This window comes from Vombatus ursinus, unplaced genomic scaffold, assembly GCF_900497805.2.
Source record: "Vombatus ursinus unplaced genomic scaffold, bare-nosed wombat genome assembly UNPS02014832.1, whole genome shotgun sequence".
NCBI lineage: Eukaryota > Metazoa > Chordata > Mammalia > Diprotodontia > Vombatidae > Vombatus > Vombatus ursinus.
The window spans coordinates 55,443,613-55,467,501 of NW_020954610.1; positions in this window are offsets into that span (position 1 = coordinate 55,443,613).

Sequence of the window (23,889 nt, forward strand, 5' to 3'; positions counted from 1 at the left end):
TTAGAATAGAGCAATTGGAAGCTAGTGACTTTATGAGAAATCAAGACACTGTAAAACAAATCCAAAAGAATGAAAAATTAGAAAACAATGGGAAATATCTCATTGGAAAAACAACTGACCTGGAAAATTGATCCAGGAGAGAGAATTTAAAAATTATTGGACAATCTGAAAGCCATGATCAAAAAAGGAGCCTAGACATCATCTTTCAAGATATTATCCAGGAAAACTGCCCTGATATTTTAGAACCAGAGGGCAAAATAGTAATTGAAAGAACCCACCTATCTCCTGCTGAAAGAGATCCCCAAAGGAAAACTCCTAGGAATATTGTAGCCAAATTCCAGAGTTCCTAGGTCAAGGAGAAAATATTACAAGCAGCCAGAAAGAAACAATTCAAGTATTGTGGAAACACAATCAGGATAACATAAGTTTCTACATTAAAGGACTGCAGGCCATGGAATATAATATTCCAGAGGGCAAAGAAGATAGGATTACAACCCAGAATCACCTACCCAGCAAAACTGAGTATAATTCTTCAGCGGAAAAAATGGTCATTCAGTGAAATAGAGGACTTTCAAGCATTCTTGATGAAAAGACCAGAGGTGAATAGAAAATTTGACTTTCCAATACAAGACTCACGTGGAACATGAAAAGGTAAACAGGAAAGAGAAATCACAAGAGACTTATTAAGGTTGAACTGTTTACATTCCTGCATGGAAAGATGATATTTGTAACCCAAGAGACCTTTGTCAGTATTAGGGTAGTTGGAGGGAAAAAATTATATGTATGTATATATAGATATATGTAAATTATATGTATGTATATATAGATATATGTAAATTATATATATGTATATATAGATAGATATATAGATGGATGGATAGATAGATAGATAGAGGGCACAGGGTGAGATGAAGATGAAAGGGTCATATCTGGAGAATAAAATTAAGGGGTGAGAGAGGATTATACTAAGAGAAGGAGAAAGGGAAAGGTGGAACAGGATAAATTATCTCATGAAAAAAACAGAAAAGAAAAGGCTCTTACAGTGGAGGGGAAATGGGGAAAGCTGAGAGGGAATGAGTGAATCTTATTCTCATAGGATTTGACTTAAGGAGGGAATAACATACACACTCAATTGGGTATGGAAATCTGTCTTACCCTACAGGAAAACAGGAGTGGAAGGGGACAAAAGAGTAGGGGAATGATAGAGAGGAGGGCAGATTGGGAAAGGGGGTAATCAGAAACAAATATTTCTGAGGAGGGACAGGGTCAAAAGAAAGAATAGAATAAATGGGTGGGTGGGATAGGATTAAGAGAAATAGAGTTAGTTTTTCAGAGCATGTCCACTAAAAAGTGTTTTGCATAACTGCACATGTATAGCTTGCCTTTTCAATGAGGGTGAGTGGGAAGGGAGGAAGGATGAAAATTTGGAACCCAAAGTTTTAAAAACACATGTTTAAAAAAAAGTTTTTACATGTAACTGGGAAATAAGAAACACAGGAAATGGGGTACAGAAATCTATCCTGCCCTACAGGAAAATAGAAGGGGAAGGGGGGGAGAGATAGCAGGGAAAGCAGACTAGGGGAAGGGTTATTCAGAATGTATGACATCTTGGGGTGGGGGGAGGGGCAAGATGGGGTGAAAATTTAGAACTCAAAATCTTGTGGAAGCAAATGTTGAAAACTAAAACTAAAAAGAAAATTAAAATAAAAAAAATTTAAAAATTTAAAAAATAAAAAAAGAACTTGCCCCCACAATTATTTCCTCCCCTCTCATCTTCAATTTCTCCTTTTTGACTCATCCTTTCCTTACTGCCAAAAACAGAAGGAAAAAATAAGTTAAAAACTCAAGTCCATCTCATCCCTCTAAACAAACAAAAAATTGAAAACCTCAAACTGAAATTGCCCCCTCCAACTCCAACTCCATCTATCAATCTTCTAAAACCTCTTCCTATATCTTTTGATGGCACTACTCAGTAATCAAGGTTTATCATTTTAGAGTGGATACTTGATACTTCTTTTTCTTTGATCATCTATATCTAATTAGTTGCCAAACCCTATTGATTTTATCTCTGCGCCAGTTTCTTTCTCTCCCCACAGTTACCAACTTAGTATAGACTCTCATCATTTCTCACAGGGATTATTTTTAACAGCCCCTTCATTAGTCTCCCTCTTCTTACTATCCCTCCCATCCAATCAATCTTCCACCCAGGTGCCAAAACAGCTTTTCTAAGACACAGGTATTAGGAAGCCCATGTTACTCCCATGTTAAAAAAAAAAAGGCAGTGACTTCTCATTGCTACAAGAATAAAAGGTAAACTCTTCAGATCATAGCACACACACACACACATACACACACACAATCTAGCCTCAATGCTCCCCCCTTCCAACTTTATATTATATCCTTTTGCAGATTCTATATTTTATTCAAATTAAACTAGTAAATGTTCACCTCAAAGAATTTGTAAATAGTGCCTGAAAGGCCATCTTTTACCTCTGTTTATAGTAACATGAAACATCCCTTATGTCTGGAATGTACTTCTTCTTCATCTCCACCACTCAAAAACAAGCCTAGCTTTAGGGCTCAGTTTAGGTGCCATAACTTCCATGAAACCTTCCTTGAAGGCCCCCCCAACCCCATGCCACTCCGTTAGTGACTTCTCATTCTCTTTGCACCATCTTGTATTAAAATGACTGTGTACACATTGTAGGGCATTTGTATAATGGAAGAAACTTGACAACAGAAAAGTTTCCATTTTCATCTGTGCATCACCCATGGCTAGTACATAGTAAGTATTTAATGAACATTTACTGAATTGAATGAAATTGAGTAAAATTACAAAAGCAGTGTTGGGGCTGGCTCACCTAATTCCATTGGGTCTCCAAAGCTTCTGCAGAAACTAGAAAACTAGGAAAGTACAGTTTCTGAGTTGCTGTTGGTCTAATCAATTTTCCAGGGGCCTTTGTTATGGCCCCTTGTGAGTATCTCATTTCACAGTGTGGTATAGCAGAAAGAATTCCACAGGGGAATCAAGAGCCTTGAATTTTAGACCCATCTCTCCTCCTTTTATTCTGTTACCGTGGGCAAATCATTTCCCTTCTCTGGCCTTCAGTTTCCTCCTTTGCAAAGTAATGGGTGTAGATAAAGTAACCTTTAGGGACCTTTCCTTCTCTATGCTACTTGGGGTTGGACCTGTTCTATGTATTGCATGTCATCACAAAGTTGTGTGATTGTCTTGTATGAGTAATTAAGGTAAGATTTCCAGTAAGATCCTAGGGATTATTTCTGATGCTTAAATATTTTGGTATTTGTGTTGAAAATAATAATAGCTAACATTTATATATAATACTTACGTTTTAAAATACTATGTGCTAGGTACTATGTTAAGTGTTTTACAATTATTATCTAATTTGATCCTTACAACAATCTTGGGAAGTGAGTGCTATTGTTACATATCTTCATTTTACAGATGAGGAAACTGAGGCAAATTAAATGTTAAATTAGAGGTAAAATTACTTGCCTAGGGTCATACATCTAGTAGTATCTGAGGCCATATTTGAACTCAGATCTTCCTGATTCCAGTCCTGACACTATGTGCAATGTGTTGCTGATCATTTTCTGTTACTGCTTTTGATGTTAACATTGTTTAAGTAGATGACCTCATTCTTCTTATTATTATCCCTGTTTTACAGATGAGGAAACTAAAGCAAACAGGTAAATGACTTGCCCAGGATCACACAGTTAGTAAATGTTTAAGACTGGATTCAAACTCAGATCTTCCTGACTCCAGGGCCAGCACTTTAACCACTATGCCAGTTAGCTGAATCTTGAGGTCTGTCAATAATAAAATATTAAATTTGCTTGTGTTCTTATACAGATAAAATTGCTCATGCTCCTATCGATTCACTATAATAATAGCTAACAATTACATAATGCTTTAAGGTCTGCAAAGCAGTTTACATAATAATAGCTATTTTTATAAATAAATAAAAACATTTTTATAATGCTTTTGAGCTGGAAATATGTGATTAATTAAATATGTGATATTATTTTATCCTCACAATAACAAAGTGAAGAAGGTGCTATTTTTATTTCTGTTTTACTGATGATAAAATTGAAACTGAGAGAGGTTACATGATATGGCCAAAGTTAAACATCTATTAAGTGTCTATGGAAAGATTCAAACTCAGGTATTCTAGACTCTAAGTCCAGGACTCTACTAAACCACCCACTGAGTTATCTCAATATTAATAAAGGAATTAATTTGACTCCTCCATAATGGATTGCATTTTATTTCCCAAACTTGCTAAATTTCTCAATTTTATTCAGCATTTAGAAGCCTGGTTGGTCTTATTTCAATATATTGCTTACTTATTGGGATCATAAATTTAGAGAGAGATCTTACCATCTCACTCTTCCCATTTTACAGTGGAGTTACATGGGCAGTAAGTAGAACCATTGAGATTTGAACCCAGGTTTTGTGCAACAAATATAGCCTTCTTTCCACTTTGCATGGCACTGGATTCTCACTATGCGCTGTCAAAACCATGATTTCAATATATTGCAGGATATGGGGTAAGGCCTCTCTAGATTTCATATCTCAAATTTTGAACTGTATAGGTGATTTCCAAGACAAAAGGTTTCACTAGATGCTATCTTCATGTGTTTTGTGCTTCTATTGAGGGTTTGTACCCAAAATAATAGCTGATATTTCTATAGTGCTTTAAGGTTCTCCAAGTGCTTAAAAATGCTTACAAAAATAATAGCTAGCATTTATATGTTGTTATTGTTGTTATTCAATCATTTCAGTCATGTCTGACTCTTTGTGACTCCATTTAAGGTTTTCTTGGCAAAGATACTGGAGTGCTTTGCCATTTCCTTCTCCAGCTCATTTTACAGATGAGGAAAGTCAGGCAAACACATTAAAGGATTTGCCCAGGGTCACACAGCTGGTAAGCATCTGAGGCAAGATTTGAACTCAGATCTTCCTAACTCTATCCTACACTCCACCTAGCTGCCCCCTAGTATTTTTATAGCACTTATTTTTTTTTAAGTACTGTGTATGTTATCTCATTTGAGCTTTACAACAGCCCTGTGAGGTAGATGCTATTATTATCATTCCCATTTTAGAGATGGGGAACTAAAGCTGAGAGCATTTCAGTGACTTGCCCAGGGCCACACAGAAAACAAGTATCTGAGTTCAGATCTGAACTCCCCCATCCCAAGTCCAGACAGAGGTAGTAGGCATAGTGCCACTAAGCTGCCTCACACACATTCTCTTGTTTGATCCTCACAAGAGCCTTGTGAAGTAGGCATTATTATTATGGCCCCTATTTTGCAGATGAGGAAAATGGAACTGGTCAAATGATTTTCCCAGGATCACAGAGTTTTTAATGTGTGTCTAAGGAAGGATCTTCTTAAGTTCAACTCTTATATTCTATCTACTATGCCACACTGCCTCTTAGTTATCCAGGGATGTCCCATAAATCAAACTACAAATCCTGCATACTCAACAATTTGCTGAGGATATAGAAAATTTTTCCCTAAAAAACAATAAGGGGTTAGGAATAAGAGGAATGAGTAAAAGTAGGGAGGGGGCAAAGAGAACTAAACTATGTTTCCTTCTTTATTAGCATCATTGATGCTGTTCTGAAAAAAAATACTTTCAGCTAAGTGGATTAGAGCAGTATATGGTAATTTAACCAAAATAAAAGATTAAGCAGCAAGGGGAAAAAAAAACAATTTCACCTTAATTAGCTTGTACTCAATTTTAACTGAGTCAACATAGAGAAGAAAAGTGGAGGAGGAAGGAGAGAAAGACATCGGATCAAACAAACTCAAGCTGGTTGCTTTTGTTGATAGAAAATCTTGCCCAAACCATACGGGGAGCCTTGGAAGAAATAAAAACGTATAAACATAGCAAAAGTCTTAACAGACATTTAGGTAAAACTGAAAGTGAAGAGTGTCTCCCATCTGTTACTGATTCATAACATGATTCTCTCTAGCGTTGTGACTGAAGTACATTTTGATAATTCATTTCTTGGCACCTATTGTCAGGGAGTTTTTTTTTCTTTTTTTAAATTCCCCAACATCCCAAGTAGGCAAGGAACTTGCCCTTATGACTCAGAGTCAATACACCTTATTTCCAAGGGGAAAGGACACATCTAGACAAAGATCTTTTAAAATAAGCAAAACAACAACCTGCCTCCCCCCTCCCCTTTCATACATAAACAAACACACACACCCACACCCACACACACACCATTTCTGAACACTTTAATGCTCTAGGACTTACAGGAGAAATCTGGGAAGCATCCTTGTTGAGAGCATTAGTGGAGATAGTGCTGTTGCTCACAGATGCACAATTAGAGTTCACCAGGCCACTCTGTGATACACCAGTCCCCTCATTTTTCTGCTCCTCCAATTTTCCTATAGCTCATTAGCAACTCATTAAGAAAGCTAAGCATGCAACATAAACTGAGGTGGGTCTAGGGCTTAAGGGGAGTGGCAGGAGGAGTTCACACATTTAAGATAACAGTCTAGAGAGCAGCTTCATAATTAAGCTAAAAGAGAACTGCCATTTATAGCAATGCCTACACCACCTTAGTCAAACTTCTTTTGGAGTCAAAAAGTTGAAAGAAAGGATGCCACTGCTACCAATTGGCTGTTTTACATTCACATCTTCAAGGCAAGTCACAGGGAGGAATGGTTCTGCTGTATATTTAGTGTCTTTAGCCAAAATTGATTCTATTTCAGGCTGGGTCGATGGTATTTTATATGGATGTAAATTTCCTTTTAATGTTTCTTTTCTGCTATCAAATCATTTAACAGTTCAATTTTTAAATGTCTGTTAATTTATAGCAGTCGGTGGCCCCACTGCCAAGTAAACAATATTTATTCAGTAATTTGATTCACATACATAGCCTAAAATCATAAAATCATAAAAGAAACTTACTAATGTTAAACACTACAACAGAGCAAGGCTCATAGATTTGAATCTTAGGGATGCATATGTCAGGCAAGTTTCCATGATTCTTTCGTTGAAGTTCTTGGAGGTCTTAGGTCACTGACCTATAAAAATGGGACAACTCATTTTGCAACTCAAGTGACAGAAAGGGGAGGAAAGGAATCCTGAAGCCCAACATTCCCAAACCCTACACTATCTGTGATTCAGCAGGAATATAATTATATTGCCAATGAAAATTATATTCATTACTGCACAGTATGCCCTCAAATGCAAACTCACACATATGTATTCCTTTTTTCACCACTGCCTTAGAAACCAAGATTCAATTCTTCCACATTTTGGGAAAGTTTTAAATGCAAGCTTTAGATTTAAGCATCAGACTTACTAGAACCACTAAAATGTTACTCTAACACCTACCTGAAGAATCAGAGACTAGGTATTAAGACTCGTTTTTTTTCTCCCCAATATCAGTATGAAAAGAGAAAAAAAATCAACTAAGCATCCTGATGCTTTGTTCACACCAAGCCATACATCTATATTCTTCAACATAACTTGTCTAGTACATGGTAGGTAAAACAAAGGAATGGTTGGGTATTAGGGCATGTCTTCAAGATAGGATGTCCTCAAGATAGGACTATTTTCACCTTCCCTTGAGTCCTCAGTGCTCAGCACAGTACCTGGCACATAGTTTGCATTTAATAAATGCTTTTCAACTAGTATCAAGCAGACATAAGCTCATTCGTGCTTCAGATGGAACCTCACATTTCTTAAGCATAAAAGGGCTTACATATACCAAGAGCATTTTCCCAGCAAGTCCAGTACAGAGGATGAGAGACAATGAATTGTGGATCTTTAATTCCTACCCAGAATCTTCCACTGGATCATTGATTTCCAGCTGAAAAGGACTATTGAGGCTTTTAATTTCAATCCCTTCATTTTATAATTGAAGAACCTAGAGACTAGAGGTTAAATGACTTGACCTGGGCCACCAAGGTAGCAAACAACAGAGTGGTGATTTGAATTTAGTGTGGCTCCTGTGCTGATGTTTTCTCCATTATGCTGCACTGCCTCTGTAGCAGAATGGCTTATTAGTTTGATTTAAAGAGCACCAGGAAAGCATCCCATTCCCCAAATATCTCCTCTATCAGCTTGTCTCTGCTGACTCAAGTTCTACCATTTAGAAATTCATCCTTTTGTGTAAGTAAGAAATTATCTAATGTTCAAAAGCATGTGCCCATGAGGAATGGTCAAAGGAGTAGAGTTTTTCTGATCTAATATAAACCAGGTGAAATAAAATCTGGGCATTTTTTTGTCCCTAAAAAAATGAGACACATTCAATTCAATCCAATAAATACCTGATTAGTCTAGTTACTACTTTGTGACAAATGCAGTGGTACATTCTGAGAATACAAAGACAAACATGAATATAATCCCTACCCTTAATGAGCTTACATTCTGCTGGATATCATAAATACACAGTAGATTGATTTGATAGAGAACAAGGGTGCAAGACCAGAGTTTAAAGTGAGGCTCTCTAGGTAACAGGAGAATAATAGGCATATCTGTGAAGGGCTAAGAGTGAGGAGACAGGAGGACAATAAAAGACTTACTTTATTATCTGAATGTCGGCCCTGCTCTTTCCATTTCCAGAAGACCCTTTAAAGGCTCACAAAGGATTCTGTATATGCCTCCTGAGGATGAAGCAACAGGTATTGTGTAGCTAAAGTCAGGAGAACTGGGGAACAAGGGGGGAATCTTTCTAAAAAAAGTTAAGAAAATGCTTCATTCTAAGACAATAGAGTACCCTTGGATGTGAGGAGGTGGGAAAGTACTCTAAATAAATTTATAAAACTATTTGAAATCATTCTTGCTAAATTTTATCTTATATCCTATATAAATGGCCCTATTTAAGGCAAATCCTAACAAAAGAACTAAAACTGGTAGAGAAATAAATTCAATGTATTTTGTTTCTATATTTAATTATTAGTATCCATTAGACAATAAATTTGGTAGACACTAATGGGCACTAAGGCTACACAATGGAATCAGATTCTGGGTTTTTCACATTAATTCTTTATACCGACATTTGAAATACTTCTATGGGTCCATAATGCCATCAATCCCAGTATTCCCTCTACCTATGCATGCAGAAACTGACCCATTCATGCCTTCTCACTTTGTGTGATTGTTGTCTGCATGCTTCCATAATGAAAGATCAAATGAAATAATATGTATAAAGTGCTTTACAAACTTTAAAGCACTATATAAATGCTAGCTAGTGTTGTTGTTGTTGCTGTTGTTGTTATCTATCCAATATGAAAGACTCCTTCCTCTAGGTTTTAATTTGTTGTTATGTTTTGCTTTTTTTCAAATATTCTGTTGATACCATTTCAGCACTGGAGCTGTCCATTGTTACTCATTGCTTTTATTATAAGAATAGCCCAACTCCTATAAATTGTGAGTGTGGGGGGAAAAATGCCCCCTTTCCTTCAAGGGAAATTATTTCTTTAATTCTGGATATGTTTTAAGATATTTTTGAAACTAGGAAACCATTGTGCTTGGATTCTGGGGGAAAAAAGCCATCTTTGGGGGAGAAAATCCTCCCCTACTACCTCTTCTTCTCAGCAGAAGGCCTCCTCTTATACTTCACTCAGAAAATAGAGACCATTCACTCTGAGCTACCTCTTCTCCCATGCTCTACATTTTAACACCTCTTGATATTATTTCCCATACTCTTCCCTTTATTACAGTTTATGGTAAAAAGATGCCTCTTCTCATAAACAAAGCAAACTTCTCTGTTGATGCCTTTGATCCCAGTTCATCTGAAGCATCTTTTCTAGTGGACACAACCACCCCTTAAAATTATCCCCCAGTCTTTAATTGCTCACTATCTACTGACTCATTCTTTACTGCCTATAAACATGTCTGGGTACCTCCTATGACAAATAAACATTCACTTGAACCTATCATTTCCTCAAGCTATTGGTCTATATCTCTTCTCCTCTTAGTAGCCAAACTCTTAGAAAAAGCTAATTGCGCCCTGACTATACTTCCTCTCTTCTCACTGACTCCTTAGCCTCTTACATGTGGCTTCCTACATTATCATTCAATTGAAATAGCTCTCTCCAAACTTACCAATGATCTCTTATTTGGGAAAACCCAATCATCTTTCCTCAATCCTCCTCCTTCTTGACCACTCTGCAGTGACACTTGATCACCATAACTTCCTAGACACTCTTTCCTCTTTGGTTTAATGTGAGACTGCTTTGTCTTGTTTCTCCTAATCTGTCTGGCTATTCCTTCTCACTCTCCTTTGCTGGATCATCAACCATAATTCATTTTTTTGAACTGTGGTTGCACCTTTGGGAGACTCCATCCCGACCCTTTTCTCTCACTATACTCTTTTTCTTGGTTACCTTATCAGTGCAATGAAATTGAGGTCACTTATCATCTCTCTGTAAATGACCTCCAGATTTACATATTTAGTGTCCACTCTCTTGAGCTCCAGTGCCACATCACCAGCTGCTTATTGGACATTTCAATCTGGATGTACTGGGGAGAGAGAATGACATAAGGACTGTATCTGTGATTTCATTGGTATAGGGAACTCCCAGGTGAGGAAACTTCTTCTAGCAATGCAGGTCAATACCTTCTCTGTTACTTGTAGTCTTAGAAAGTTGCCTAGAGCAATGGAAGGTTAAACAGCTTGCCCATGGTCACAGTGAGTTGGTATTAGATACAGGACTGGAGCACAAGTCTTTTTGGCTTTAAGGTCACCTTTCTATCTGCTAGGCTGGAAACCCAAACAAACCTTTCTACTGTCTTACCGGCTCTAAGAATTAGTTGAGGAATACAATTCAGTCAAAGAAGTTACAATCAAAAAGAATTGGCATCAAAGTAGGACTTCCAGAGATCTCTAAAAGAACAATTACTTTATAGTTACAAATAGCCTATAACTTGAAAGTGTATTAGATCCTGTTAACAACTGAAGAGTCTTTCAAAAGGACTCTCTGAATTGTGGCCCCTGAACTTCCAACTTTTTCAAGAAACAAAAGATAATTCCTATTGGTAACCATGGCACAGTAGATGGCATGCTAGTCCTGAAGACAATAAGGCCCAAATTTCAATCTGGCCTCAGATACTTACTAACTGTTTGACCCTGGGCAAGTCCCTTAAACTTCACCTGCCTCAGTTTCCTAAACTATAAAATAGGGATAATAACCCTTACCTTGCTAAGTCATTGTGAGGATCAAATGAGATAACATTTGTAAAGTCTGGCACATTAGGTGTGCTTAATAAATGCTTGTTCTCTCCCCACCTTCTTCCTTCAGTATAGTGATACTTACTTTCCAATAAAAATTTCCCTTTAATCCTAAAGAGAAATCTTCCATCAATGAGATATTTAATATAATGCTGGGGTTATTGACCAGTTTGTGGTGTGTGTGTGTGTGCATGTTACTGACCTCTTTGGCAATCTTGTGGGTATTATACAACCCTCCCCAAAATCATACTTTTGAATGCAATTGAAGTCTACATTAGAAAAACCAAGAAGATAAAGAATGTCATGTGGCTTTAGAAGACATAGATTTCATCAGTTGGTGCATAGGTTTCAGACAGATATTGTTCATGGACATTGAGCTATGCTAAGAATTGAAAAGTAGAACAGGTTGGATTGCCTTTGGGAAACTGTGCAGTGCTTTAATGACCCTGAATTTTTGCCTGAAACAAATCTCCATTTTAAGCATCTGAGACCTATGCACCAAATCTACGTCTTCTACAACCATGTGGCATTCTTCATCTTCTTGGTTTTTCTAAAGTAGAGAGTTAGATAAACTATTTTGAAGGAATATGGATCTCATTTAAGAGGTTTTATGATATCCTGCAGTTTTGTTCAATTAGCCCAATATCATCTGTAAACAGAACTCCATGGTAAATGCTAGCCTTCTATGAAGGAATTTTTAAAATGTTGTCTAGTATTTCTACATTGCTTCTATTGAATAGTAGATGCAGCAAGCAAACTTTTCTTTTTTTTGTGAGGCAATTGAGGTTAAATGACTTGCCCAGAGTCACACAGCTAGTGAGTGTTATGTGTCTGAAGGCAGATTTGAACTTAGGTCCTCCTGACTCCAGGGCTGGTGCTCTATCCACTGCACCACCTAGCTCCCCCAAATTTTTCATTTTTTGTGGGGAGGGGAGAGCACATGGTGGGTAGGCAGATAAATAGTTTCATAGGGTTGGTAAGTTCCCATCAATGTTAAAACGGAGAGAGTGTGAAAACGCTTCCTAATGATATGTTTACAAGACTTACAGTCTTGTTTAGTTTCTAGGGTAACAAGAGACTAAGTGACTCATCCATGGTAATATCTGTCAGAGGCAGGACATGAACGCAGGTGTTTCTGGCTTCAAGGTTTGTTCAGTTTCTACTTCTCCACTCTCTCTATAAGCAAACAAATAGAAAACAAATACTGCTATTTCTCAAATGATGACTGCAACAAAGTGTCAGCACTTTCTGTTGCTTCTACAAACTTTTTTTCATTAGCTATTAGTCCTCGTGGAAAAAAAATAGGTAACTATAAAGAGATCATTTCCAAGAGTAATTTAAAACTATCCGAAATTAATTAAGGCAACTCTTAAGATCAAGACTCAAGCTTTAGGCAAGAAGGAAATTTTATTTCTTTAAGAGTATTGAGACTTGAGGTAGGTCTTTGGAACACCTAATGGCAATAATTGACATTTATATGATGCTTTAAAGTTTGAAAGTATTCTGTATACACACAGAGAAGTTAAATGCCTTGCCCATAGTCCAATCATCTGAACTCCAGGTCTGGCACTCTACTTTATACACCAGGCTGCCTCTTTAGAGAGCATTAACCTGACTAATGATGGTTCATTGTGGTTTGCAGCTATCCTGGGAGGAGCAGAAGGGCTCTGGGACTAATGAAGCTTCTATTTCCAATTGTAGGAAGCTAGTCAGGAGTGAGTGAAGAATAAAGAGCAAGAGAGAGCTAGAGAATCTATAAGGCGAAAGTTCAAAGAGGAAAACCAGATGGTGGGAGATAGGATAGAAAGTAGCTAGGGGCACATAGATTAGGCTTTGTGGAACTTGAGCAGCAGTCAAATATTGAATCAAATAAAACTGAGCTGGACTTGGCAGTCAATCAAGTCAATTCAACCAACAATGATTAAGCATCTGCAATATGCAAAGGACCCTGTGAAGTGAGAAGAGAGATAGGTAAGACATAGTGCCTGACCTCAAGGGGTTTACAATTTAATAATATTAGAAACCAGAGCTTAGTTGGAGTCAGAGTCAGGGCTGAATTAATACATTAGTAATAATGAAGAGGGTTAAGTAGTAACCTCTCCATCAACCTGGGCAGATGTATTTTGGCTAACCAGAACATCATAGTTACCATGTACCTCTCAAAATCTTCAAGAGTCAGCACCCCCATTAGACTTATAACCTGTCAAAGAACTTGTTTCAGTTTCTCTCCCCAAGTCTCCTTAGAACTCACCCAAAAATATGATGGCAAAATATCATCTATGTTAAATTACTTTTTCAATAGTAGATGATTTATAGTTGATTAGGTAATTAAATCAAATACAAGTGGCTGAAAGTAAATCTATTTTTATCATCCCTGTAAATTAAAAGTTCCGCATCATAAAAAATCATGACCATCTTGAAAATGACTAGCCAAGTGCTTTTTATAGGCAAGCAGGATTTATTGTCAATTAACGTATTGAACTGTGTAGTCAGCATAACCCTGTGCTCAAGACTTTTTAAATTATTGGCTTCCGCTATCAAGCTGCTCCATATCACAGTAATGAAATGTATCTAGCTATTCACATATTGAACAATTCCTTAGGTTGGGTTTATATCTCACTATAACAACATTTCATTTTATTATTATCTCCAATCCCCTGTAATGAATACAAATACATTCCTTTTTTCCATCATGGGTTTATCAATTTCCATTGATTTGCTGTAATGAATACAGTCAGGAAAAGAAAGGCAGAGAGATCATATCCATTAAAGTGTCTTTAACTTCAAAAGTTTTTTGGTGGCATTGTTTAATTAAAAAGAAAAGAAAGTCATCAGCAAACTAATTAAAGAGAGACATAACTTTAGGTCCTGCTTATGAACAAGAAGTCAATAATTATTATGGGGGGGAATGGTGGGGCTATATTATGTTTGTACTTGCATTGTTCCTCAGTCAGCTCACACAGTTTTAAATGATTAATTCTTATGAAGCATTTACATTGCATAGAGATGATTCTCTATTAACCAGCCATCATGCACCACATTTTTCTCAGTCAATAAAGGTCAACTGAAGCAATAAAAATCAAAATGGGTTTATGGTAGTAAGTTCAACTTTTATAACTAGTTTTGGATTAAGCCTGGGTGCACGTATACACACAAATAGCCCATTCCATAATCAAGGAAACATGCATTTAAATAAACATACATAAACAATCATCACTTAAACCATCAATGTGCTGTGTTAATCCCCATTTCTTCCTTTCCATAGGAGAATATCCATGGGAGAGCTGAAAATATATTTTCATGGGATTCTTGGGAGAAAAACCACTGTCATATAGTAACAGTTGATCTAGAGGAAGGCCAAAACAAAAGCAGAGCTTCTATCCCCTGCCCAACCCTGACTTTGGACAACTGACAACTCAGTGATTAAGCTAGCCTTTTAAGAGCTTAGATTAAAAGCTAGAAGGAACCATTAGAGGCCAGGAAGCTCAACCACTTCATTTATGCAGATGAAGAAACTGAGATTGATAAAGGTTACATAAGCACTTGCTGAAGGTCATTCAGTTAGTGTCTGAGGTAAGTACTAAATTCAGTTCTTCCTGACTTTACACCACATTCCAGGATGCCACTTAGTGACCTCAACCTAGCCACATCTTCTTACTATTCCTTCTCTCTTCAATCCAAGTCATAGAATCCTACATTTTTAGAGTTGAAACAAACCTTAGAAATCATCAAGTGTGCCCCACTTATCTGTAGGAAACTATAGTCTGTTGTAAAAAGCATGAATCATTTCTGGGGACACAGTGAAAATTGTGTAGTGGGAAGAGCAATTGATTTGGAATCAGAGGACCTGGGTTTGAATACTGCCTCTGCCACTTACCACCTATGTGTGTACAAGGCACTCCTCATTCTTTTTCACTGCCTCCAAACCCAACCAATCAGTTGTCAAGTTGTAGAGATTCTACTTCTGCAACATTTCTCCTATATGTCCTCTCCTCTTCTCTGACACTGCCACTACCCTGGCCCGGCTCCTCATCACCTCACACTTGGTCTAGTCAAAGAACTTGTGGGTTGCTCTCCCTACCTCAAATCTCTCCCATCCTCTACTTAGCTATCAAATTGATCTTCTTAAAGTTTAAGTCTGACCATGTCATACTCCTCTATCCCCACTGCCCATTCAATATACTCCAGTGGCAATCTTTCATCTCATGGATGAAATATAAAATCCTGTTTAGGTTTCAAAGCCATTCATAGTTTGACCATTACCTACTCTTCTAGATTTCTTATTTCCCTCCACATTTTCTATGATCCAGTGACACTGACATATTTGCTGTTCCTCAAACATGACACTCTATGTCCTGGCTCCAGGCATTTTCACTGGCTATCCTCTATTCCTGTAACTTTCTCCCTCCTCCTAACTGCCTTCTGGTGTCCCTGGATTTCTTCAAGTCTAAGCGAAACTACAACTTTCTACAAGAAACCCTTCCTCCTCCTCATAAACTTAATGTCTTCTTTCTGTTGATTATCTTCAATTTATCCTGTACATAGATGATATGTGACTAGTTGTTTACATGTTATCTCCCCTCAGACTGTGAACTCCTTGAGATCAGAGGCTGGTTTTTGCTCCTTTTTTGTGCCCCTAATGCTTAGCACAGTACCTAATACACAGTAGGCATTTAACAAGTTCTTATTAACTGACTGACTTAAATCCTGTGAGACTCAGTTACCACATCTATAAAATGAGATAGTAGTACCAAATGGCTTCTAAAGTCATAAATCCCTGACTCTATGATCCATGTCCACATTCTAGTCTTCTTTTATTTTTTTAATATTTTATTTTTCCAATTACATGTAAAAACAATTTTAACATTCATTTAAAAAAATGTTGACTTCCAAGTCCCTCCCATATCTTCCCACTCTTTAAGCCATCAAGCAATTTTATTTAGGTTATATATGTGCAGTCATGCAAAACACATTTCTGTATTATTCATGTTGTGAACAGACCAAAAACAATGAAAAAAATAAAGTAAAAAAATAGTATGCTTCAATTTGCATTCAGACACCATCAGTTCTTTCTTTGGAGGTGGGCAGCATTTTTATCATACGCCCTTCAGAATTGTCTTGGATCTTTGTATGGCTCAGAGTAGCTAAGTCATTCACATTTGATCATCATACAAAATTTACATTACTATGTACAATGTTCTCCTGGTTCTGCTCAATTCACTTTGCATCAGTTCAGTTAAGTCTTCCCAAGTTTTTCTGAAAGTATGCTGCTCGTCATTTCTTATAGCACAAAAGTTTTCCATCACAATCATATATCACAACATGTTCAACCATTCCCCAATTGATGGGCATCCCCTCAATTTCCAGTTCTTTCAGTCATTACTTTTTTATGTTATGGACAGCCTATCTCTAGCCAACCTTCACTCCAGAATCTATGCACTTACAGAGCACATAAGCAACTGCAGTACTTCCCTAGGATCATTCCCTCTAATCTGCACTCATACTTGAAGGTGGGATCTCTATGTAATGACTTAGATTTATTCTATAGCCACTCACAAACCTCCATCTTTGTGCTCCTCACTGATGAACAGGTAGTATCCTCAATAAGCTTTTAGCAAAGAGATTTCCTGAGAAGATGGAATAAGAACTGTTGGAATAAAACAATGTGATCACATATTCCTGTTGCACACACACAAAGTCCCTGGAGAAAGCGAGCTCAAAATTAAAGTCTATTATTTGTTGTTGTTCAGTCATTTCAGTTGTGTCACACTCTTCATGACCACATTTGGGGTTTTCTTGGCAAAGGTCCTGGAATGGTTTGCCATTTGCTTCTCCCACTTATTATACAGATGAGACAACAGAGGCAAAGAGACTTGTTCAGGGCCACACAACTATTAAGTGTCTGAGACCAGATTTGAACTCAGGAAGATGAATCTTCCTGGCTTAAGGTCTAGCACTCTATCCATTGTGCTACCTAGCTGCCCTAAAAAGTCCAATATTAGTGGGGCATAAATGGTTCCACAGAGTAAACTCAGAATTCCTGGTTACTAAAAGTCTTTTTCTTCTTCTGACTAGTCTTCATGAAATTCCCCTTAGGTGTAGCTCTCTGGTGGACTGTATGAAAGGTTCTTTTCTGGAATCTACAGCTGGCAGTACTTTCATCCATGAGGTGGGCAATAGTAGTGGTCTCACTTTATAAAGCTGTCCTTATCCTCAGATGATTGTTTTTCCATACCCATATGCAGGTAGTTCTCCTATCATCAGCCACTATGACCTTGATGACATCTGCTACAACCTTGATTTGGAAGGGAGGGCAAGGGACACAGAAATCCTTGTGTTCCTCTAAGTGACTTAGATCTTCCTATAAGATTTTCTTGTTTTTGATCCTACCATAGTATAGCAGAAAAGACACAAGATTTAGAGTCAAGAGATACTTATTTAGGTTCCAGCCCTAGTACTGATTGCCTGTGTGACCTCAGGTAAGTCATTTTACTCCAATGGTCCTCAGTTTCCTCATTTGTAAAAGGAGAGTGCTAGACAAGGTGATCTCTGCAGTTCATTCCATCTCTAAATCTATGGTTGTATGGATAAATGATTAAATGACAAATCATTTATTAAGCATCTACTTCACAGCCAGTGTTCTAAGTGCCAGAAATAGAAATACAAAAGTGAGATACTTCCTGCTCTAATAATAAGGAGAGACAACACATACAGAGGAAAGCTAGACAAGGTGAAAATATTTTGGTCTGGAAAGGTATAGAGATAATAAGTGAAGATATCCTAGAAGAGATAATGAGTAAGACCATCCCAGAAGCAATGGTACTATTACCAGAGTATGAGTTGGAAATGTGTTGGGGGTGGGAGTCTAGGAATGGTTGTGGAGGGGTAAGGGGGAGAGAGAGAGATAGGAAAGGGAAGAGAAGAATATTATAATAAAATTGAGATTTTTTTTCACAAAGACCCCTTCCAAATACCCCTTCTCTTCAGCCCAGCAGTTCACAAACCAAGGTTACATTTTAAACTGTCAAATCCCTTAATGCCTCATGCTCATATTTCTTTAACACATGAATGCACAGTTTAGAATAATGTTCATTAAAACATATCTTCATAAAGTGCAGAATACTTAACAAAATGTGGATTTAATGGCACACCTATTTTGCCTCCAGGTTCAACTGGGACTCTTGGAGATCTTTTTTTGTAGCAGTGCTCCTAAAAATCATAAGCAAAGCAATAGGCTGTACCATAGGTCCATTACAAATCCTATACAGTCATTCTCAGGCTCAAGAGACATGACATGGAGGCATTGCTTTCCAGTCTGTGAACTTAGAGGTCATCTCAAGCAAGATTGTTCAGAGAGGCTGCTGAAAGTTCATGAGACGGCAGGCTACCAGCTCTAGGAAACTTGACAAAATGAGCTTAGGATGGCAGAAAAATAAACAAATAAATAAATAAATAAAAGCATGCTGAGTTAGATACGTACTCTGTGTGTGTGTGTGTGTTTGTGCTTGTGTGTATGAATAAAACCAGAAGGTAAGTGTGCTCAGTTCTTTGCCAGAAGTTCCACTGCTGAATTATCTCTATATCTGGGTCCTATAGCAACAGGGAAAGGAATGCATTAGAAAAGGAACCAAAGTGTCCTAAAGGACTAAAATAATTAAAACCATCTATCCATGCTATCGGGCATTATGAGCAGAACCACTAAAAAAAAAAGAGGTATGGCTTTATATAGTTTGTGTCCTTGAGGGCAGGTAGAAAAGGGGGGAATGGGGAGGGGTGGTTGGAGTCATGTCCATGTGTGTCCTGCAGCATCTCTGCCTCAGCAGTTCATCCTAATAGTGACAGGGTGGAGTATTGCCAGCAGGGTGAGTTTTGCTATTTAATCCTTTCCTAGCAGTCCAGCAGTGAGGGAGGAACCTGGGTCAGGAAATTCTTTTGGAAAATTCCCAGAGGTAGAGTTTTATCACTGGCCAGGAGAAGTAGCTCTCATTAGAGATCATAGCTCTCAAAACTAGAAGAGATATTAGAGGTCACATAGTCCAATCACCTTATTTTATAGATGAGGAAACTGAGACACAGGGAAGGTTAAATAACTTGCTCAAGGTCACACAGGTAGTGTCAGATATGAGATTTGATCCCAGATCCTCTGACTTTTCCCGCTGTACTACAATGTCTCCCTACTCAGAAACAGTGATCCTCTTATGATGAGAAATCCTATTTTGTTTCCCATTTCTGTGGCTGGCACCACCATTCTCATTCATCTAGTCTTGAAACCTCAGAATCATCCTTGGCCTTTCCTTTCCCCTAACCCATAATATCAAATTAGTTGCCAAATCCTATTGTTTCTACCTCTCCAGTCTTTCATATCCACATTCATGACCTTCTTTCCACAACCACTGAAATCAGTCAGTCAACAAGCATTTATTAAGCACTTACTATGTGGCAGGCAATGTGTTAATCAGTGGGGATATGAGGAAAGGCAAAAAGATAGCTTCTACCTTGAAGTTCACACTCTAATTTAATTTAATTTTCCTCAATTACATGTAAAAAATTAACATTTTTTAAAATTGAGAATTCCAAATTCTCTTCCCTCCCTCTTTACTTGCCTTAAGAAGGCAAACAATTTGAAATACATTATATATGTGAAGTCCTGCAAAACACACCTCCATATTAGCCATGTTGCAAAAGACCCCTTGCCACCCCCCCAAAAAAAAACCAAGAAAGATAAAGAAAGGAAAAAAATGTCCTTCAACTTTTATTCAGACTCCATAAATTCTCTGGTGGTAGATAACACATCATGGGTCCTTCAGAATTGCCCTGAATCTTTATGTTATTGAGAATAGCTGAGTTATTCACAGTTGATCATCATACAATATTGCTATTCCTGGTTCTGCTCACTTCACTTGAATCAGTTCAAATAGTCTTCCCATTTTTTATGAAAATATCTTGCTCATCATTTTTATAGCACAATAGTATTCCATCATAATCATATACTGCAACTTATTCAGCCATTGCCCAATTAATGGGCATCCCCACAATTTCCAATTCTTTGCCACCACAAAAAGAGTTGCTATAAATATTTTTATACATATAGGCCCTTTTACTTCTCCTTTGATCTCTTTGGGATACAAACCTGGTAGTGTTTTTGCTGGGTCAAAGAATATGCAGTTACATAGCCCTTTGAACATAATTCCAAATATTTCTCCAAATGGTTGGATCAGTTCAAAACTCCACCAAGAATGCATGAGTTTCCCAGTTTTCTTATATTCTCTCCAACATTAGTCATTTTTTTTGTCATATTAGCCAATGTAATAGGTGTGAGGTGGTCCCTCAGAATTGTTTTAATTTTCATTTCTCTAATAAATACTGATTTAGAACATTTTTTCATATGACTATAGCTAGCTTTTATGTCTTTATTTTAAAAACTGCCTCTTTACATCCTTTGACTATATATCAATTGGGGAATGACTCATATTGTTACAAATTTGCCTCATTTATACATTTGAGAAATGAGGCCTTTATCAGAGAAATTTACTATAAATAATTTACCAGTTCCTGCTTTCCTTCTAATCTTAGCTGCATAGGATTTGTTTGTGTAAAATCTTTTTTTAATTTAATGTAATCAAAATTAACCATTTTACATTGTGTAATGGTATCTATCTCTCATTTCATCATAAATTCTTCCCTTATCTATATATCTGACAGGTAAACTATTCCATGTTCCCCTAATATATTTGTGCTTAAATCATGTACCTATTTTGACCTTATCTTGATATACAATGAGATGTTGCTCTATACCTAGTTTCTGTTAAAGTGCTTTCTAGTTTTCCCAGAAGTTATTGTTGAATAGTGAGTTCTTGTCCCAAAAGTCTAGATCTTTGCATTTATCAAAACCAAGATTACTGTCATTGTTTCCTACTGAGTATTGTGCCTAATTTATTCCATTTATCCACCACTCTATTTCCTATCCAAAAAGAAATTATTTTTATAATTACCATTTTATAATACAGTTTGAAATTTTGTACAGTATAATTCCCTTGATATTCTTGACTTTTTGTTCTTCCAGATGAATTTTATTATTTTTTCTAGGTCTATAAAATAATTTTTGGTAGGTTGATTGGTGTGGTACTGAATAAGTAATTGATTTAGGTAGAATTGCCATTTGTATTATATTCACTCAGTTTATCCATGAGCAATGAATATTTCTCAATTAGTTAGAGCTGACTTTATTTGTGTGAAAAATGTTTTGTAATTCTGTTCCTTGGTTTGTCTTGGTAGGAAGACTCCCAGTTATTTTATGTTACCTGTAGTTACTTTAAATGAAATTTCTCTTTCTATCTCTTCCTGCTAGATTTTGTTGGTAAAATATAAAAATGTTGATGATTCACGTGGGTTTATTTTATATACTGTAATTTTGCTGAAGTTAATTATTTTAACTAGTTTTTTAATTGACTCACTAGGATTCTCTAAGTATATCATCATATCATCTACAAAGAGTGATAGTTTTGTTTCCTCATTACCTTATAATTCCTTCAATTTTTTTCTTTTAATATTGCTATTGCTAGCATTTCTGGTACAACATTGAATAATAGTGGTAATAATGGATATCCTTGCTTTACCTCTCATCTTATTGGGAAGATCTCTAGGTTATCCCCATCACAAATAATACTTGCTGATGGTTTTAGATAGACACAATGCATCATTTTGAGGAAAGCTTTATTTATTATTATTCTTTCTAGTGTTTTTAATAGAAACGAGAGTATTTTATAAAAAAAGCTTTTTCTGCATCTATTGAGATAACCATATGATTTTTGTTGTTTTTGTTATTTATTATTTGTATTTGTTATTTGATTCAATTATGCTGATAGTTTTCCTAAGATTGAACCAGATCTGCATTCCTGGTATACATCCCAGCTGGTTGTAATGCATGATTTTTGTGATATATTGCTGTAATCTCTTTGATGATGTATTATTTAAAATTTTTGCAAAAATATTCATTAGGAAAATTAGTCTTTAGTTTTGTTTCTCTGTTTTCACTCTTCTTAGTTTAGGTATCAGCACAATATTTGTGTTGTAAAAGGAATTTGGTAGACTCCTTATTTGCCTATTTTCCCAAATAGGTTATATAGTAACAATAATTGTACTTTAAATGTATAGTTAATAATTATTGGTTATTTAAATGTGTGTTAGAATTAACTTGTGAATTCATCTGATTCTTGGGATTTTTTTCTTAGGGAGTTCATTGATGGCTTGTTCAATTTCTTTTTCTAAGATGTGATTATTTAAGTATTCTGTTTCCCTTTCTGTTAAGCTAGGCAATTTATATTTTGTAAATATTCATAAATTTCCCTTAGATTGTCAGATTTATTGTCATTTAATTGGGCAAAATATTCCCTAATAATTGTTTTAATTTCCTCTTCATCATTGGTGAATTCATCCTTTTCATTTTGGATACTGGTAGTTTGGTTTTCTTTTTTAAAATCAAATTAACCAATGGTTAATCTATTTTACTGCTTTTTTTCAAATACCAGTTCCTACTTTTATTTATTAATTCAGTGATTTTCCTATTTTAAATTTTATTAATCTCTCCTTTGATTTTCAGAATTTCCAATTTGGTATTTAATTAGGGATTTTTAATATGCTTTTTCCAGTTTTTTTAATTGTATGCTGAATTCATTGATCTGCTCTTTCCTATTTTAGTGATGTAAGAATTTAGAGATATTCATTTCCCCCTAAATACTGCTATATCCCATAAATTTTGGTATATTATCTCATTCTTTTCATTCTCTTCAATGAAATTATTTATTGTTTCTATGATTTGCTCTTTGATGCATTCATTCTTTAATTTCCATTTAATTTTTAATCTCTGTTTCCATGACTGTTTATTGAATGTAATTTGTATTCCATTATGGTCTGAAAAGGATACATTTAATATTTCTGCTTTTCTGCACTTGCTTGTGTGTTTTTTATGCTGTAAAACATAATCAATTTTAGTGTAGTTTCTATGTACAATTGAGAAAAAGGCATACTTTTTTCTATTCACATTTTATTTTCTCCAGAGGTCCATCATAATTAACTTTTCTAAAATTCTATCTATCTCTTTAATTTCTTTCTTCTTTATTTTATAGTTGGATTTATCTAGTTAAGATAGGGGAAAGTTGAAATCCCCCACTTGTATAGTTTTACTTTCTATTTCCTCTTATAACTCATTTAATTTTTTCTTTAAGAATTTGGAAGCTATGTTGTTTAGTCCATATGTGTTTAGTATTGATATTACTTCACTGTCTATGGTACCTTTTTAGCAACATGTAGTTTTCCTTTTATCTCTTTTAATTAGTTCTATTTTGCCTTTGTTTTGTCTAAGATTGTGATTGTTACTACTTTTTATTAATCTTGGCTGAAGCATAATAGATTCTACTCCAGCTCCCTATTTTAACTCTTTGTTGACTTTCTGTTTCTGGTGTGCCCCTTGTAAACAACATATTATTGGATTCTGGTTTTTGACCCATTCTACTATCTGCTTCTGTTTTATGAATGAGTTTATCCCATTCACATTCATAGTTATAGTTACTGTGTATTTTCCTCCATCCTAGTTTTCCCTCTTTATTATTCTCTTTGTTTTTATCCTTCTGCTCCTCAAAAGTCTGTTTTGCTTCTTTTTAAAAAA